The following is a 19,961-nucleotide window of genomic DNA, read 5'->3' as shown; positions in this document are numbered from 1 at the left end:
TTTCTTTTTTAATTTATTTTAATTTATTTATCTTTTATTATCATCTTTTAAGATTTATTTATTTGTATTTATTTATTTACTTTTAAGATTTAAACTTCTCTTCCACTTCCTTTCCTATCCATTTTGAAGGTAAGCAATATGATATCAATTATGCACATACAATCATGCAAAATGCATGTCCACATTAGCCATATTTCCCTTAAAAAGGCAATAAAAATAAAGTGACAAAGTTATTCTCCAATTTGTACTCAGAGTTTATCAGTTCTATCTCTGGTGATTGATAGCATTTTTTTAAATTATGGGTTCTTTGGAAATGTCTTGAATCATTGGCATTGATCAAAATAGCCAAGTCTTTCACAGTGAAGTATCATTACAGCATTGCTGTTACTGTGCTCAATGATCTCTCAATTCTCCTCAATTCACTTTGCATCAGTTCATATAGATCTTGTCATATTTTTCCCAAAAACTCATCATTTCTTATAGGACAATAGTTCTTTATCACAATCATATGTCACATCTTGTTCAGTTATTCTCCAATTAACAAGCATCTCCTCAATGAACAACTCTTGCAACCACAAAAAGAACTATTACAAATAATTTTGTACAAATATGTCCTTTTCCTTTTGTCTCTTTGAGATAAAACCTGGTAATTCTGGGTCAAAGAGTATATATAGTTTTATAGCCCTTTGGATCTAGTTCCAAATTGTCCTTTAGAATGGTTAAACTAATTGACTACCTCTCCAACAATTCATCAGTGTAGCTATTTTTTCTCATCCTCTCTAGCTGTAGAGAGCTGTCATTCTTTAGTTTTTTCAAGGGACTTGACTGAGAAGAATAAAGAAACTGAAGCTTAGATGTGAATATGTGGTGAGGAGTAAAAATCAGATCCAGAGCTTTTGACACCAAATTCAATATACTTTCCACTTAATCTTGCTGCTTTCCTTTTTCCAGAGTCCAAACAATATGGTCCATTCCAGGGATTGGATTGAAGGAAGACAAGTCTGTGAAACAGAGGGCTCACAGCAGGTTTTTCAGGGAAACCAATATTCATTTCTAACATGCTGCAGACTGAGTCCTTGCCCTTCTTTCTCATCTTGAAAGATGAGTTTCTATTAATACTAAAAACCTTGGGAAACGTTCAGTGTTTGAGGACTCTTAGTTTCTGTGATAAACATGATGGTGTCCCACATAAGGTAACTTTTTATGTCTGATCCTTCTTCCTTTATGTTAAAATTGTCCCCATCCTTCTACTTAAGAATCAACTGCTTGTGGAAGCCTCCCCAAGCTAATTCCCCCAGACTCTGGCTATTGCAATACATTCCAAGGACCCCCTTCCCTCTCCTCTGTTTACAATTGCTCAGAGTTCTGTCCTTGCTGATGTCTGTTTTAGCTATCTGTGCATTATCTCTGTGCATTCCCCATCTCTCTCCCATGTTCATTCCCCTGCCTCTTTTGATGAGAAGCCCTCAGAGCATAAGTATCAGTCCCCCATTAATCATTTTGCATTGCAGCACAAACACTCAGAAGAGGCAGTCTGGAGAGCATATGATGAGTCAGTATTTGTGCTGTGACATGGGGGAAAGAATGTCAGCTTTGAGGTCGGGAAGATTAGGTTCACAGCTTGCTTCTGAAACCATTAAATAGTGTGACCATAGGCAAGCCATTTAACCTCTGAGTTTTAGTCTCTTTATATATAAAATAGTCCTAATAACATAAGCAACCGTCTCCATGGGATGGTTGTGAAGCTCAATGAAAAAATATATAAAGGGCTTTCTAAGCTATAAGGGACCATATGAATGGCAGTAATGATGATGATGATGTTTGAAAGGAGGTTCATAAACCTTGAATACCATTGAATACTTTCAAAGGTTAAAGGATACCTTTTACAAAGGTTAAAAAGTACTCCATCTCAAACAGTTCCATTAGGATCAGAGACTTAGAGCTGAAGGAAACATCTAATCCAAGACTCTCATTTTCCAAATATCCTTTCAGAGAAAGGGTGACTTCTCTAAGATCACATAGCATCACATAGCTAATAAGTGACAGAGCTCTTATTTGAATTTAGATCCTCTGATGTCAAATCCAGGATTCCTCTGCATTTCACCATGCAGCCTCTTTACTAGTGACATCTCTTATAGAAACTTGAAATATGTCTTTTGATTTTGTCAGGGGTACAGAGGTAGGACTAGATTTATGGTTAACCAGTATCATGTAAAGGAAACCATTACAAAGGGGATTGACCTTTCCCACAAGCCTGGCTCAGAAGATCTGGCACCTCCAGATGAACCTCATTTGGAGGTTAGTTTTGTTAGTGGATTGGGTTTTATGTGGGGTTTTCTGGATATATTTTAATATATTTTTGTTTTTTACATTGATTTTTACATAGAATTTCTCCTGTATCCTTCTTTTCCACTCGCAGAACTATTCCTTACAACAAATAATTTTTGAAAAAAAAAAAGGAGGAAACAGAGATGGATACTTTCCTACTCAAAAGCTTCTAAATGATTCCATTCACATGTAACCATAAACATTTTAAACCTAATGCTTGCCTAAATTACTAGTAGAACACATATTCAAAAAAATTAATGTTAAAAATTGTTGGGGGAAAATAAAATATTACTTAAAAATAAAATTAAAAGATAACATTTAAATTAAATCCAATTTTGATGATTTCTTACAAAAAAGAAGAAAAAAACAGATGAACAAAACTGATAAATACAAAAAAATCTGACATACACAACTTTCCATATCCTTGGACCTCAGTCTCTGGACAAAAGACCCGGGGATAGTGTATTCTTTCATCTCTTTTTGGGGGGACAACTTTGTTGGTTATATTTTAGCAGTATTTGCTTTTATTGTTTTGTGTGATTCTCCTCCATTTACATTATTATAGTCATTGTGACTATTATCTTCCTGCCCTCCTTACTTTAGATTTTATCAGGTCATTTAGGTCTTTCTACACTTCTCTGTACTCATCATGCTTATTGCTTCTTATAGCACAGTAGCATTCCATTACATTCATCCACCACCATTTATTTAGCCACTTCCCAAGGGATAGGCTGCCACTTGATTTCCAGTTTTTTACTACCCCTTCCCCCCACCCAGTGATGCAATAAATATTTTGGTGTGTACAGCCTTTCTTTTTGGCAATGACCCCCTTAAAGTATGTGTCTAGCAGTGGAATCTCTGGGTCAAAGGGTATGGACAGTTGAATTAATTCACATAATACCAAAGTACTTTCCTGAAATTCACAGCCCCACAATGTGCCTGCCTCTCCACAGTACCTTCACCATTGGTTATTCTTATATTTTGTTATTTCTGTTAATTTTCTGAGAGTTGTCTTAATTTCACACAATTCTTTGTTTATAACTCTCTGATAAACTTAATTTTGTAATGTATTATCATTATATATAAATATAAAATATATATGCATATAGACTTTTTGAAACCTTAAAACATTATATAAATATTAGTTCTTACTAGACAGATAGTTCTACTGTCTTCCTAGAGTCAAGAAGACCTGAATTCAAATTTAAGCTGAATTCAAGTTTAATTTACCAGCTATGGGACTCTGGACAAGTCACTCAACTTGTATTTGTCTCAATTCCTCATTTGTTTAAAAAAAAAAAAAAAAAAGGGATGGGGATAATAATGGTACCTACTTTACAGGGTTGTTCTAGGGAAAAAAACAGATATATTTGTAAATATACAAAAACAAAAACAAACCTTAAATATATAACTGCAAGTGAGAGTTATTATTGTAATTATGTATGTGTCAACTATTTTTATGGAAGGTCAGGGACAGTTTCTTATGTCTAGCCCTTGTCCTGCCCCCAGCTTTCAATGCCTGTTACTATGTTCTGCAGACAGTAGGTAATTAATATGCTTGTTGAATTAGGGACATACAAGCCCCCAATCATATTCCCTTCCTACTAGCTCTTTAGTTTTCCTTGTCTTTCTAGGATTTGAGTTCTGGATAAAAAGATAGACACGGGTCCTATTCTGCATTCTTGCTGGCCATTCTCAACCCGTAAGCTTGTTGAGTCTGTTTCCCCATCTGTACAATGGTGATGATATTAAGGGCCTTGAAATCCTCTCACTGCCACAAAATCATCCCTGACTAATGGGGAGGGAGGTAGATATTTCTCTTAAGTGCCTCTTTGTGCTTGGACTATGCTGGGCTCTGTATACATTAAATGATGCAGGCCTGGACTATGCCCTGAGGGATCTCTATCCAGTCTGTTCAGTGTTTTTATTCTGTCATTCATTTGCTTCTACAAGCTCTCTTGCTCCATGCCCTCCCCTGAATTAGAGAGAGTTGGTCCCAACCCCCAGCTGAAGATTAAATTAGGCAAGTAGCCAGAAGCCATAGCCCTGGTGGCTGAAAGGACTAGGATTTTTTTGAAGTGAAGGATCATAAAATTTTTTGAGCTGGAAAAGGACTTTAGAGATCATCTCATCTAATTCTTTTATTTTTAATATGAAAAAACTGGAGTCCAGATTACGAGAGAAACATAATGCCAGAGTTATCAGAGTTAGGAATAAAGCAACTCTGGACAATGATCCCAACATCCTTTCCCCCACATTTGAGTTGCCTTCAGCACATTTAAGTGAAAAGAAAGCAGGGATTTTCATTGATAGTGATTGTAAAAGCCCTTATAACCCTGTTTGCAGAGATAGAGGAAACCTCAAAGCAGAACAGTATGACTTTGGGTAGTAGGGGAGAGATTTTAAGGATCCCTTTTTTGTTAAGTAGTATAAATCATTTATGCTTTAAATGTTCTTTTACTTGGGGGGGGAGACGTTGATAGATGGATGGACATGCTACTGCTGCTGAACTCCCCAAGATTCTAGACATACACTGCAGCACGAGGGGCTCAGCAGAGACTGCACCCCTGATTATAGCCTCTTAGATCACTTTTGCCCCCAGCTCCCATTAGGGCATGGTGAAGATGCTTAGAAGTCAAGTATTTAGGTGGTAAGGGTTAGTGCTGTCTAGAACCATGGAAACACCGCCACATTGGAACAAAGAAAAGGCAGAGCCAGAATACTATTGCCAACACCACCTCTACTCGTCCCGGGAAAAAATAAAAAGATAAAATAATATTGTCTTGAGAAATTGCTTGAGACAAAGTGCCATCTTGCTAATGATGACTGTTATCTTTTTGTAGTATATTCTTTAACTTCCTCAGCTTTGGACCACTGTTATAAATACCTTTCTCCACTCAACCCTAATACTTCATGAATTCTAGATCGATCTTCTTGGCCTGGACCTTCTTTCCTTAGAACAATGCTTTTCTTCAGCCTCTTGGTGTTTTTTTTTCCCCCCTGAAACAATTGGGGTTAAGTGACTTGCCCAGGGTCACACAACCAGGAAGTGTTAAGTATCTGAGACCAGATTTGTACTCAGGTCCTCCTAATCTCAGGGCTGGTGCTCTATCCACTGCACCAACTAGCTGCTCCTAGCCTCTTGTTAACCATCCCCATCACCACCACCAATTATCAGCCTAATCAGCCTCTTGTGGGGAATGAGTTTGATAGGCACTTGAAACTGGAAGATTCATTTCCTCCTTCTCCTACCCTCCCCCACCTTGATCTCCTTGTCTCCTTTTTTCCTTTTCCTTTCCTCCTCTCTTCCTCCTTCTTCCCTTTCTATCTTTTTTGTCATCTCACTGGAATGCTGAAGACATTTCTCCAAATGTGCAAAATGGACTTCCCAGTACTATCCTGTCCTGAAGGACAGAAGCAAACAATCAGTTCTTTGCTGTATAATTCGGGTTGTCTGCTACAACACCCCTTTAATCAATGAGTCAATAAGCATTTATGAAGCATCTGTGCTGTACCCAACACTATAACAGAAAATCCCTCAGTGTTATAGGTCAGATCAAGTCAGAAAGGGCTTACTATGTGCCAAGCGCTGTGCTAATCAACAGGAATACAAACACAAGCAGAAAGACAATCCTTGCCTCAAAGAACATACATTTTGATCAGAGAATAAAGGAAGCTGAAAAAGAAGGGGATTAGAAATGGAAGTTCTGAAAAGAACTGACCAATCATAAGAAAACAAAAGTTACATTTAGTATGAGAAATATAGGGATGTGAATTTTCACGGTGAGGAGATTTTTGTATCATGGTAAGAGAAAATCCAGAATCAAGAGTATAGACTTAAAGTAAGAAATTATACTACCTGATCATCTATACTGGGGTAAAAACTTGTATGGATTTGGGATGTCCTTGTTCCCTTCAATAATGCTCAAAATTACAACTCATCTATGCCTACTCATCCTGTGTGAGTCTTGTCCATTTCTCCACATTGGCTTATAAATGGAGTCCATTCAATATGCTGAGTTCTTTCCTTGATTTGTTCTAGAATTAAAAAGGATACCAGTGGAGAATTCAGATCATATGAACAGCCTATCTCTCCTTCAATCATACATTTTCCTCATAATATCAATTGTATTCCAGTTCTTCTCTGAAGTTCTTTATTTGTTATCCATAGCAGCCTGCTCACACCCACCATGTATCTCTCCACTGCCTTCTGTGTGATATTCATTTTCAATTCTCCAGAGACCTTTGTGTTCCATGTCTCATAGCCACATAATAACATGGGGAAAACATCACATTCTTTTCCTATAGCAAACTATCAGGCAATGGGTTTCTCTTCCCTCATGCCTCTAAGTTCCCATAGTAAATTGTTGTTTAGAAAAATCACCTGGTTTAAATGGTTATATCAATAAGCATTATTCAAATGGGAAAAGGGAAGGAATAGATCAATAAATATTTAACATCTACCAGGCTTCTCCATCATATCCAGACATCTGTGGCTGGGGGTGGGAGAAACAGAAGGCTGACATCAAACAAAAAACCAAAAACTGATATCTAAAAAAAAAAAATTCCCTGATTTGAAGAGCTATGTTCTAGCAGCATATGAACTAGGCTCTGGATGCTATATAAAAACAGAGTTGTATGAAATGGAGGCAAAGGGATGGACTAGGTGAATTGTGGAAATCACTTATAGTTCGCAAAGAGAGATTCCTATGGTCTGGGAATCTGGCTAAATTTTTTCATCTTGATTGAAACCAGGCAATATTATCTAGATAGGACCTCAGTGTGCCATAAAAACAACAACAGCAAGAACCACAACACCACCTGGCATTTGTGGAGAGTACTTTTTAAAGTTTGCAAAGCTCAGACAGATGACTTACCAACATATATGTACATACTTGTGCCTTTATTTTAGTTCTATGGAAATTTATAAGTGATCCCCTTCTGGACCTTTATAAGGTAGGCAATCAATGCTGATTTTCTAATAATGATGACAGTTGCCCCTCCCCCACCTAAATTCTCTTATTCTTTTGTTTTATGAATGACCAATAATCGAGATTTTCAAAATAGATGGCTTGGGTTAAAGGGGTGCCAGTTATGGATAAGGAATCAAGTCTTTTCATGTGCAAAGCAAACTGGTTGAGAAGCATTGTGGTTAAGCAGATAAGACACTTGAGTCTGGAGTTGAGGAGGTTGATTCAAATAAATATCATACATAATTACCATATTAATTGCATGAAAACAAATGCTATTAGAAGATAGGGAACTAGCCTTGGAGTCAGAAAGACCCAGATTTAAATAAATATTTTAATTAGCATGTAACTGTATGCAAATAAATACTATTAGAAGATAAAATACTGAACTTGAGTCACGAAGACAAAGCTGTTCAAACAGCTTCAAACACAAGCTTTGACTCTCTGTGAGTCAGTGTCCCCATCTACAAAGCAGAGAGTTAGACTCAATGGCCTCTTAAGTCTGTTTTAGTTCTAAATCTGAGGTCCTATCAAACTTGTAACCCAAACCTTATTAATACCATATGCAAACCAAATGAGCTACCCAGAATCTATAAACATCTCTGCTGGGTATTGATATGTGGTTACATATTCATGAAATTATGTGGTTTCTTAGGTTCTATATACATACACACATATAAATATATATTTGTGTATGTCTACATGTAGATATATGTATATACATGAATGTGTGTGTATATATAGATATACACATATATCCAATATGACTTGTGGATAAACAGGGGAGACTTTTCTACTTTCTTGAAGAGAAGACTAGATGGTTCTGACTTTAGAGAATAATAAGAACAAAGATGATCCAGGCTGGAAGAATAGTTTATGATAAGCTTTTTTTTTTTTCCATTTAAAACTTCTTTTGCCAAGACACTAAAACTACACCTAGATGATAATGCTTTGCACATAGCAGGCACTTAGCAAAGGTTTGTTGAAGTAGAATTTAGTTAAAGAAAGGACGCTGTGGAATTAATGATATACCGGACAGCTAAGACTGTAAGATTTAGAGAAAATATAAAAACAAAGACTTCTTAGAGAACCTGTTATGGGTCTCTTTGAGAGTGAGGCAGAGACAAAGGTAGAGAAAAAGACAGAGACAGAAAGAGTCAGAGACAGAGAGGAAAAGCATTTGGCTCTTAAAATTAGTAAAATGTTGAAAAAACATTTGAGCCAAAATTATTCCTTTTGTCTACCTTTGAGAATAAACACCATCAGCTGGCATTTATCCCTAATGCCTAGAAATCAAGGCATGTAAAGAAAGAGTAGCTGCATAGTATGCACATCCAAAATACATATGTTTAAGAACAAATAGATCATTTTACTTTGGGGGCTAGAGTCAGGCTATTGTTTGATGGAAAGAGTTGTACAGGAGTCAGGAGACCTGGATTCTCTTCCACTAACTAGCTGTGTGGAATTAAGCTGGTAATTCAATGTATCTCCAGCCTCAGTGGTTTTCCACAAAATGAAGAGGTAGCTTTAGATGAAGTTTCTTTTTTTGTTTCATGGACCCCTTTGATAATCTGGTGAAACCTATGGGCTCCTAAGAAATGTCTTTTAAAACACAAAATAAAATTCATAGGACCACGCAAAAAATAATTTCGTTGAAATAAAGATATAATTTTTCTTCCCAATTAAATTCATGAAATCTATCAAATTCTTCATTGTTTGTGTGCTCCTCAGCAACATAAGCTATCAGGTTCTTTTTTAAAATGACATGATTCCTGACCCCACCCATTGTCACCTCAGTTCTCACGTTAGTGCTAGGAAACTTAGAGGAATCACAAATCAGGTTGAAATGAGAGAACACTAAAAATCCTCCAAAGGCTCAATTTCCCTGTTTCTCTCGAATACCTTTCAGCCCGCCTTGATGCCATATTGAGATGGTCACCTTGAAGTGAAAACATCCATGACTTTCCCTGGGGCAGTTGAGTTCCCAGAGGGCAACTGAGGTTTCCCTTTTCTGTATCTCTCTATTCATGTCTGCCTACAAAATTTCCTGTGCGGGTCACAATTGAAAGAATAGAGCACAGCCCTATACTGCCAGAGCAGTAGCTCTTGGCTCTGCTCTTCAATTAGATATTCAATATGCAGGACAGGCTCCAATGGGCTTCTCCGTTTAACCCTGGTGATTCAGCTTTTTTTTATCTTGGGCTTGACCTTGCTGCTCTTCCCAGGACACATCTTTTTTACTCTTAGAGAAACTTCTGTGCTGTCCCCCTCCAATCTTTACCTCCTTCAGTAACTCTGCTCTACCAAGATAGCATCATCCCCACCATGCACACAGAGAGACAAAAGGACTTGCACCCACACCCCAGAGGGGATTCCTGCTTAGGTCAGTCACAAATACTGCCTTCCAGGACACACACACACACAGAACCCCTGCTTCAGCCAGTCAGTCCCCATCAAACACCGCTTTCAAACACACACATTTACATATACAGACACACAGAGGAAGAGTGTCTGCTTCAGTCTGTCAGTCTCCATAAAACGTTGCTTTCAAACACCTTCAGATACATATATTCATATACACTCACCCACACACAGAACTCCTGCTTCAGTGTCAGTCCTCATCAAACACTGCCTTCAAACATACATTCACATATAAACTCATACACATACAGAGACTTCCTGCTTCAGTCTCTCTCAGTCACCATCAAATATATTCATACACACACATACACATTCAGAATTCCTGCTTCAGTCACTGTCAGTCCCCATCAAACACTACTTTCAAACACATTCATATTTTTTTATTTTTATAATATATATACACATAAATACATTTTCACTCAGACACACACAGAATTACTGATTCAGTCACTGTCAGTCACCATCAAACAATACTTTCAAACACATTTATATATATATATATATGTATATATTTATATATGTATGTTTATATATTTGTGTATATATATATATATATATACACACATACACATACATTCTCACACAGACACACAGAATTATTGATTCAGTCACTGTCGGTTACTATCAAACACTGCTTTCAAACACATTTATGTATATGTATATACTTATATTTATATATATATATATACACATACACATACATTCTCACACAGACACACAGAATTATTGATTCAGTCACTGTCAGTTACCATCAAACACTGTTTTCAAACACATTTATATACACACATACACATACACACACACACTGGAAGAAAGAGACCTACAAGCTCAGATTTTTGCACAGGTCCTCTAAGAAGTTTTTGCTTTTGCATTCTCTCTAAGTCTCTCATCCTGTGCTTATTCCTTTAGCTATCTGAGATATCATTGATTCTTCAGTCATCCCCTTAACTAAAGTTTATTTCAACAAACATTTGCTAAATACCTACTATGTGCAAAGCTTTATTATCTAGGTATAGTTTTAGTGCCCTGGAAAAATATCTTTTAAATGAAAAAAAAAAGCTTATCCCCTAATTCTCTAGCCATGAGACTAGAGGAAAAAAAAATCTCCCCTGTTTATCTACAAATTAATTCAATTGAATTCATCTTACATATCCTTAAAACAACTGTCTGCTAAATGGCACAGTAGAAAGAAGGCTAGAACTGTACTCAGGAAAACTTGGGTTCAAATTCTGCTTCACATACTTCCTACTTGTGTGACCTTGAGCACATTTGACCTTTGCTGCTTCAGTTTTCTTATCTAAAAATGGGAATAATAATAATATCTACCTACTAAGGTTATGAGAATGAAATGAGATGTTTGTAAAGGGTCTTGCAAAATTTAGAGCACTATTTAAGTGTTTTTTATTATTGTGCTAGGAATAGACATAGAAAAATGAAAAACAGTGACTGTGCTGAAGAAATTTACTGTCTACTGAGAGACAGTGTATAAACAGAAAAATAAATATAAGATAATCTGTGCAGTGAGAGAGCCTTAACTGGGGGGTGGAGAATGACAAGAGGAGTTGAGGAATGGATCTCCAATAAGAGCTGATACCTGAACTGAGTCTGAAAAGAAGGTAGGAAAACTAAGAGGCTGAATTGAAGGAGAGCCTTCCCGATTTGGGAGAACAGCATTTACAAAGTCTTAAAGGCAGAAATGCCAATTTTGTAGAACACCAAATTAGGCCAATTTAGTTAAGACAAGGGGCAACTAGATGTAGCAGTGGCTAGAATGAAGATTCATCTCCCTAAATTCAAATCCAACCTCAGACACTTGCTGGCTATGTTACCTAAGCTACCTATTTGCCTCAGTTTCCTTATCTGAACTAGAGACGGAAATGGTAAACCATTTCAGCATCTCTGTTAAGAAAACCCCAAATGGTACAAAGAGCTGGACATGAGTGAAACAACTCCATCACAAAGGCTAAGCCACAAAGTAAGTTAGTGAGACTAATATGAAATAATTCTGGAAAGAGAGGTTAAAGCCAAATTGTGAAATACCAAGCGAGGCAATGGGGAAAATACTGGATTTTCAATTATAGGAATCAGATTCAAATCCTGGCTTTGCAACCCTAGAAGTGCTAAGTTGGAGATGGGAGAGAAGTTGCAGAGGTAATATTGACTATAATGGCAAATGATTAGAAATGAGAGATGAAGGGCAGGAAAGATCAAGAATAACTCTGCTTACCAACAGAGATGCCCAGAAAGATCATAGGATCCTAGATTTAGAATTAGAAAGGATCTCAGAAGTTATCTGACCCAACCTCCCCATTTTACAGATGAAAAAAGTAAGCCACAGAGAGTACCTTTTCCAAAGTCACACAACTATTATAATCATCTGAGCTGAGATTTAAATAAAAGCTCCTATAATTCCAAATCTATCACTCTTTCCAATCTACATCACTCTCTATTTTGACAGAAGTTAGTGGGAAAAATTGGGAGGAGGGGCAAATATGAGGGTTAGGAGAAAATGAGCTCCTTTAGAACACAATATATTTGAGAGATCTATGGGATATTAAGATGGATGTGCCCAACAGGCTGTTGGCAATGGAGGCCTTGAGCTCAGGAAAGAGATTAGAGCTGTATACATAGACTAGTGAATCATCTGGATGGAGATAATTAAACCCATAGGGACTGATGAGATCACCTAGAGAGACAGTGTGGAGAGTATATTCATATGTCAGGCACATTATATAAACACATTACACATCCAAAATATAGTTAGGGGCTAATATAAGATGGGGGTATTTCCCCCTAAGACTATACTCTGGATTGAGACCTGATAGAGATGGCTTAGATTTAGGGTGATGGGGGTTGAGATTAGGAGGAAGGCAGGCTGTGATACCAAAGACAAAATTCTCTCACTTCCAAATTTACATATTTATAAATCACTTAACACCATGCCAGGTACACAGTAGCCACTTAATAAAGGCTTTCCCCTACCCACTCCAATTCACAATTTTTGTTTTGGGGGCAGGTCTTTATTGTATGTGCTTTCTCATGGAACTTAAGTTACTGACATTGTACACATATACATACACACACACACACAGACACACACACAAACACACAGAGTTTTGTAAGATCTGCTATTTTTTCAATTGCAGTAATTATTCCTTTTTCATTCTTTCAACTTCAAGCACCTTTGGAAATATAATATGGAATAAGTGGATAAAACATTAAACCTTTTCTCACTTCAGACATTTGCTGGCTATGTAATCCTGAGCAAAGCATTTCATAAGACCATAGAATTGGATGACCATAGATAGATCTGAATTAGAAGGAACCTTCAAGATTATTTCAATTCAGTGCCCTCATTTATAAATTAAGAAACTAATGCCCAGGGAGATTAAATAACTTGCCTAAATTTTTACCTTTCTGGGCCATAGTTTCCTCATCTGCAAAATGGGGATAATAAATATGGACAGCACCTATCACAAAGAGTTGTTTTGAGGATCAAATGTAATAACATTTGTAAAATGATTCTAAAACCTTAAAATGTCATTAATGTGAGCTATCATTATATTATATTATATTATATTATATTATATTATATTATATTATATTATATTATATTATATTATATTATATTATATTATATTATATTATATTATATTATATTATATTATATTATATTATATTATATTATATTATATGCCTGACTCCAGGCCCAGCACTCTATCCACTAAGCCACCTGGCTGCCTCCTATCATACCCAAATAGAAAGATTCCTTTCCAAAAAGCCATTATTTCTATTAGAGAATGAGGTATCTTGGATTCTCTCTAGAGAGGAAACTCTTAGAACTCTACTTTGTTGGTATAGTAGCTGAGCAGCAATAACCAGGAGTTAAGGATCAATGTATCTATTAATAACTGACTCCTGGTCTAGAATGTCAAAAGACTTCCAGTGTCAAATGAGCCTCCCTATCCAGGATTGATTTCAGCTTATTCAGTAACAAAAACATCGAAAAGCCCCTTTCCTTTCTTTGATCCCAACCCTTATTTCCAGTTCCAGCTTCTTTGTCCTGATCATTCCCATAATAGCTGCCATTCACAAACATTAGCTCACCAGGTAGCCAAAATTCCAAATGTTTGCAGTTGACTTGGCAATCTGAAGTTATGGTCACATGTTAGATAATTCACTCACCATCTGAGACCACTGTAGAAGAACTCATCCATCTGCTAAATATAGCAACTATACATGGGAATTATATTAAGTCAATTGACAAAGTCCTGTATGGATGTAAATCCCCAGTTCCCACTGGGGATGGACATTCCTGCTTCAGAAATATGCAGACATCTAATTCTAAATTCCGTCTAAATAGTGTCATCAGTTTGTCTCAAGGCTATTGTGCAGTAGATTGTATTCAACTGAATGATCATGATTGTGTCTTACTATCCTGCGATGTATTTTAGAGTCAAAAGATGAGGGTTTTGATCTCACTTATGCTGCTTACTATGGTGTGTCTTGAGTAAATCACTGCCTGGTCTCTCATCTGTGAAAAGATGAAGCTGGACTATAGGACCACTAGCTCCACCATACCAGTGCCATCTCATTTACCAATCTGTCAAGAGAAATCATTGTTCTGCCCAAATCAAAAGGCTGATTACTAGCCTTCAAGCCCAGTGCAGAGTTTTAGAATGGACACTATATGTGTCCAGAGTGAAATGAAAGTCATTTCCCTCCAAACACACTCCACGCTCACTTGTCCATAAGTATTGTGCCCAGGGAATAGGAATGCAGCTGTTCCCTGCCAGCTAGAAAACTCCTCATAGAACAGGTTACTCCACCCTTCCCATCACATATTCCATTTCCTACTGCCCAAAGTACTGTTCCTACTTTAAACCACTACAAACTGACTTTCATCTCCATGCTATCAGGAAAATTCACCCAAAAGACTTGTTAAAGAGACCCACACGTGCAAAAAACATTTGTAGCAGCTTCTTTTGTGGTGGAAAGGAATCGGAAATAGAGGGGTGTCCATCATTGCCTAATGACTGAATAAGTTATGATATAACAAAGTAACGGAATATTATTGTTCTATAAAAATTGATGAACAGGCCAATTTTAGAAAAGTCTGGAAAGATTTACACAAACTGATGGTGAGTGAAGTAATCAGATCCAGGAGAATATTGTACGTGGCAATAGCAGGATTGTGACACAATCAACTATGATACTCTCAGTCCTTAGCAGTTGAATGATACAAGGCAATCCCAATAAACTTTAGATATCATATTCTATCCAAAATGCCATCTACATCCAGAAAGAGAATTAAAGAGACTGAATGTAAATAAACACAAACTATTTTTCACCTTTTTCTCTTTTGTTCTGATTTTTCTCTCCCAACATGATACATATGGAAAATATATAAAAATTAATGTACATGTAAAACAAAAAAAAAATGTTTTCACATGTAACTGGGAAAAATAAAAATAAGGAAAAAAGGAAAGAAAATTTAAAATAATTTTTAAAATATTTTTTAAAAGAATGTTGTTGTTTAATTGTAACCAACCCTATTTGGAGTTTGCCTGACAAAGATATTGGAGTGATTTGTCATTTCTTTCTCCAGTTTATTTTGCAAATGAAGAAACAGAGGCGGACTAGATTAAGTGACTTGCCCAGGGTCACACAGCTAATAAGTGCCTGGGGCCAGATTTGTGCTCATTAGGTCCCATCTTCTATTTGCTATACACCTCTTGCCTATACTATTAGAATAGCCTTCCAACTGGTATCCCTGCCCCGTCCTCTCCCCCTCCGTCCTCACTCTCTTCCCACTCCAGTCTATAGTCTCTTTAGCTGCCAAAGTGATTTTTCTCAAATTTATTTTAGAAATATGTTCAATAATTTAACATATAAATATGCATTTAATGCATAGTAAATATGTAAATATATTAAAATATCTTTTCTAAAATATAATACAGCCCAGTTCAATAAGTTTTCAGCAGTTCATTGTTGGCCTAAAATTAGAGAAATTGCTCTGTTTGGCATTTAAAGCTCTTAATAAACTGGCCTCTTCCTATCTTTCCACTTTTATTACATTTTGTTTCCTCTCTCGAGCTTTGTGACTCAGTTACATTGACCTTGCTACAGTTCTTAGTATCTCTCGACCATGCTTTTGCTCTGGCTATACCCCATGCCTAAAATCTCTAATCTCTCACCTCTCCCCTTAACTTCCCTGGTTTCCTTCAAAAATGAGCTCAAACACTGTCTGCAGGTGTTTTCCAATCTGCTCAGCTTAATGCCTTCCCTTTTCAAGTGACCTTCCAACACATCTGTATTTATCTTCTCTGTGACTAATTTTTTTTTTTACTTGTGGAATGTAGTTCCTTGGGGACTTGAACTATGTTTTGGTCTTTCTTTATATTCTTAGTGCTTGTTATAGTGCCTGGCTTATAGTAAATACTTATTAAGTGATTTTAACTCACAAGTCTCTTGTTCTCACCCCTATTTTGTGGCCAGTTTCCCCAAGGCTTACTTCTCTGCTCTCTATCCCTCAAAAAGCTCATATATTCACGAGTTCAAATACCGCCTCAACACTAGAACTCCAGCCTTTCTTCTAGTTTATTTTGACTTCTAGTTCTATAAAGATGTCTTGATATCACCTCAAACTCAACATAAATCAAATTCAACTTAGTATCCTAACCCCCCTCCTCATCTCTCAATTTCCATTTCTCAATCACCCAATTATTTCCAACACAACACCATTTAATCAATCAGCAAAGATTTATTAAGTGTGGGGCCCTGGAGCTATAGACAAAACCCCGTTCTTCTAGTCTTTAAATCTGGAAACCTAAGAGTCCTACTTGATAGCCCCCCATTTAATTCTTATATTTAATCTGTCATCAAGTGCTATTTGATTCTTCAAACTTCGAACAGATTCTCTCTTTCCACTTCTTTCCCACTTCCGTTACCTTAATCCAGGCCCTCATCACTTCATGCCTAATTAGAGAAAACTGCGTTATGTTTGGCTAACCTAGATGTATTGTGTTCAATGGTTTAACCTACATTTGGTTTCATTGAAAAAATGTTTAGAAGGAACAAGAGGCTGTCAGGTTTTTAAAAGCTGAGTCCCCTTAATGGAGGAATTGGAGGGAATTAGGAACAGCTGTAAAAGAACACAGATTTCTACTATAAACGGTCAGCTTGGAGACACTTAGAAGAGAAGAGAGATTTTAAGTAAGGGAACTGCTTTAAGAGATATGAGAAGAATAATTCAGGTCTGATCTGGCTAAGGGATTGGTGCTCCCCTTAACAAGTGAAGAGTTGTAAACATAGTACTTAACACCTATGCTCTTAACAGCTGAAAATAATCTGAAACAAATAGGGCTAGATCTGTGAAAAAGGCCTGGGGCAGCCCGTAGATGGGATAAAACTCTTTTTCTAAGTGTTTTTCCCCTTATGGAAGATATCATAAAATATATCCTTTGCACTCAGAATTTTTTTCTTTTAAATTCTTGCGCTCTCTGGGATATTTCATTATTTAGAAAAGTGAAGCTAAATAATATTTGCATCTACATTCTAAACAGAGAAAAATATGGGTTTTTCCCCAAAAAATAGCACTGATGTAATATTGAGTTTTATATCCTTGTTTTACTCAATTTTCTACTCTCCAGGCTAGCAATTTTGCTACTGGGGGTAAGAGCTAGTACAGCCTACAGTTATCTCTGGAGTTAGAGACCCAGCACTCCTCCCATCTTCCCTGTGATCTAGAAAATCCACATAAAAATGTTTGGCCCTTCCTTTATATCAGAGAAGAAGTCTGAATTATTATGGTATTCAAAGATAAAATATGTTTATATTATACAATATCTTCATATACTTGTGCATTTCTGAATTTCCAAACTTATTTGTTGTCTGCTGGCCTTTTCATGTTTTCTATGGCTTTCTCAAAACTCCCCTCAAATTCCCATTTAATTTCTTATCCTGACCAAAGATATATCAAAATCAGAAGGAATAACTGTATGTGGGAGGAAGTAACAAGCCTTTCTCAGATTTGTGATAGCTTGTTTCATGAGATAATAGTAACTGACTCTTATTAATAGTAACTGAATATAGCATTTCAAAGTTTGGAAGATAAACTTTGGACTTCTGTGCAGTATCTCATTAAGGCCTTACAAAAGAGTAAAGGAGGATGTTTTTTCCTTTGCCTGAAGAGTGAGAAAAGCCAAAGGTAGAAAGAGCTCCTCCATAAGGAAACTTCATTTACCAGTGCAAACATAAGTTTCTCTGCAATTTAGAGAATTGCCTAGGACACTGAGAGGGGAAGAAAATAAGTTAGGGACAAACAGCCAGGAGTCAGAGATAAGACTGAACTCATATCTTCCTGCCAGACCAGACCAGGTCTCTTTCCACTATACCCATGCTACCTTTCAGGGTAGGTGTAGAAGTAAGATTTGATCAATCTATTCCTGACTCAAATCCAGCACTGTAAACACTTATGCCTTACTGGAATGAGCATGACCTATACTGTCAACTACATGTCACCAGAAATCTTTAAACAGACTGGTCTCGTGTAGTAATCTCAAAACATACATGCCAGAACTTTTTGTGGTAACAAAACAACCAGAAACAAAGTGGGTGCCCGTCAATTGGAGAATGACTAAACAAATTTTGAGAATTCTGAGAAACATGGAAAGACTTTGTTTGAACTAGTGTCAGATAAAGAAAGTAGAAAACGGTAAATAAAGACAGTGGTTATAAAAATGTAAGTGGAAGCAATGCTAAAGACAACTAAATGTATTTTGAAAACAATAACCCATAATGACTTCCTTGGGCAAGACAATCTGATCTCCCAAAGCACCTTTTTGTTTTTACACACAAAGTCTAGTTTATTAGTCTCATTATACAGACACAATGTACATAAATATAAATATACCAATGTACACATCTTACACAGGATTCATCCATTACTTTACCCATCTAATTATGCTCTTCATTCATTGCCCTCTACCAGGCCCTAGCCACTTACCATGTCTCACATCTAGGTTAATCTAATCTGGGCTTGGCTCTTGGAGTGGGGCTGAAGGGCAGGAGGTGAGAGAAAAGGTCCCACTTTTCTCTCCTTTCAGGTGCCTCCAAAGGATCTCTCCCTTTTAAATGGGACCATTGTTCTAAAGTCAAACCCTTCTATGGGTGCTCTCTCCTCCTAATTAGGATGTGAGCTTCTCAAAGCAGGGACTGTCTTGCTTTTCTATCTGTATCTCCATCATCATAGTCATGATACATAGCTAGTGCTTAACAAAGATTTTTCAATAATAGCTTTTTATTTTCAAAATACATGCAGAGATAACTTTTCAGTATTCGTGCTTGTAAAATCTTGCATTCCAAATTTTTCTCCCTCCCTTCCCCAAACTCCCCTCCCCTCGATAGCAAGTAATCCAATATTGGTTAAACATGTGCAATTCTTCTATACATATTTCCACATTTATCATGCTGCTTAAGATAAATCAGACCAAAAAGGAAACAAAAAATAATTAAACAACAACAAAAAAGGTGAAAATACTGTGTTGTGATCCACATTCATTCCTCACAGGCCTCCTTCTTGATGCAGACGGGTCTCTCCATCAAGTCTATTGGAATTGGCTGGAATCATCTCATTTAACAAAGATTTTTTCAATCATTCCTTTAACATATTCACAATAGAAATCAAAAGTACCCAAGCCTTACTAATTGTGAAAATGGAACTGAAAAAGGCAAAATAACCTGTCAGACAGCTGGTCAGTGCAGAACTAGGACTGAGATTGACTTCACAGTGGACTTTAGTAGAAAGACTTCTGACTTTGGAGTCAAAGGACCTCAGTTCAAATGCAAGCTCTTTCACATCTCCATTTTGTATTTGTAAAATGAAGAAAGTAGGACAAAATGATCTCCAATATCAATAGCTATAGAACTGTGATTCTAGGGCATTCATGTGCACTGAACTTTCTCTATGGATGTGCAATGACTGGCAGGCATACTTCACTCTTGAAAATTTAAGGACTTCATTATAAACTCTCACCCAACCTTTATTTCCCCCTTTGCAAATTCAAGGTTTCAAGGAAGTAAGAAGGATTCCTTCCCACAAAAATTAATCAGTCAATAAATAAATCTAGAATCCTTGACTTGACAAAGATTTTATTAAAGTACCAACCAATCTCGAAATGTGCCTAGTGATAGAAGAACCCAGAGAATGTAATGATGAAGCCTAAAAGGTGAAATCAAGAA

At 36.7% G+C, this 19,961-nt stretch overlaps 1 protein-coding gene and 1 long non-coding RNA gene across 3 annotated transcripts in view; both read right to left on the bottom strand.

Moving 5' to 3' along the window:
• Nucleotides 1–19,961, bottom strand: part of KALRN (kalirin RhoGEF kinase) — a 934,437-nt gene that overhangs the window by 887,587 nt on the left and 26,889 nt on the right. The gene's annotated exons all lie outside the window — the stretch shown is intronic.
• Nucleotides 1–19,961, bottom strand: part of LOC141561602 (uncharacterized) — a 71,106-nt gene that overhangs the window by 24,774 nt on the left and 26,371 nt on the right. Inside the window, exon 1 of the long non-coding RNA XR_012488093.1 lies at nucleotides 1–19,961. This exon is cut by the window's left edge and continues 18,822 nt beyond it; it is cut by the window's right edge and continues 26,371 nt beyond it. This is a non-coding gene — a long non-coding RNA (uncharacterized LOC141561602).

This window comes from Sminthopsis crassicaudata, chromosome 3 (genome assembly GCF_048593235.1).
Source record: "Sminthopsis crassicaudata isolate SCR6 chromosome 3, ASM4859323v1, whole genome shotgun sequence".
Lineage (NCBI taxonomy): Eukaryota > Metazoa > Chordata > Mammalia > Dasyuromorphia > Dasyuridae > Sminthopsis > Sminthopsis crassicaudata.
The sequence above is the reverse complement of the archived record's forward strand: the minus strand, read 5'-3'. Positions and strand labels throughout refer to the sequence as shown.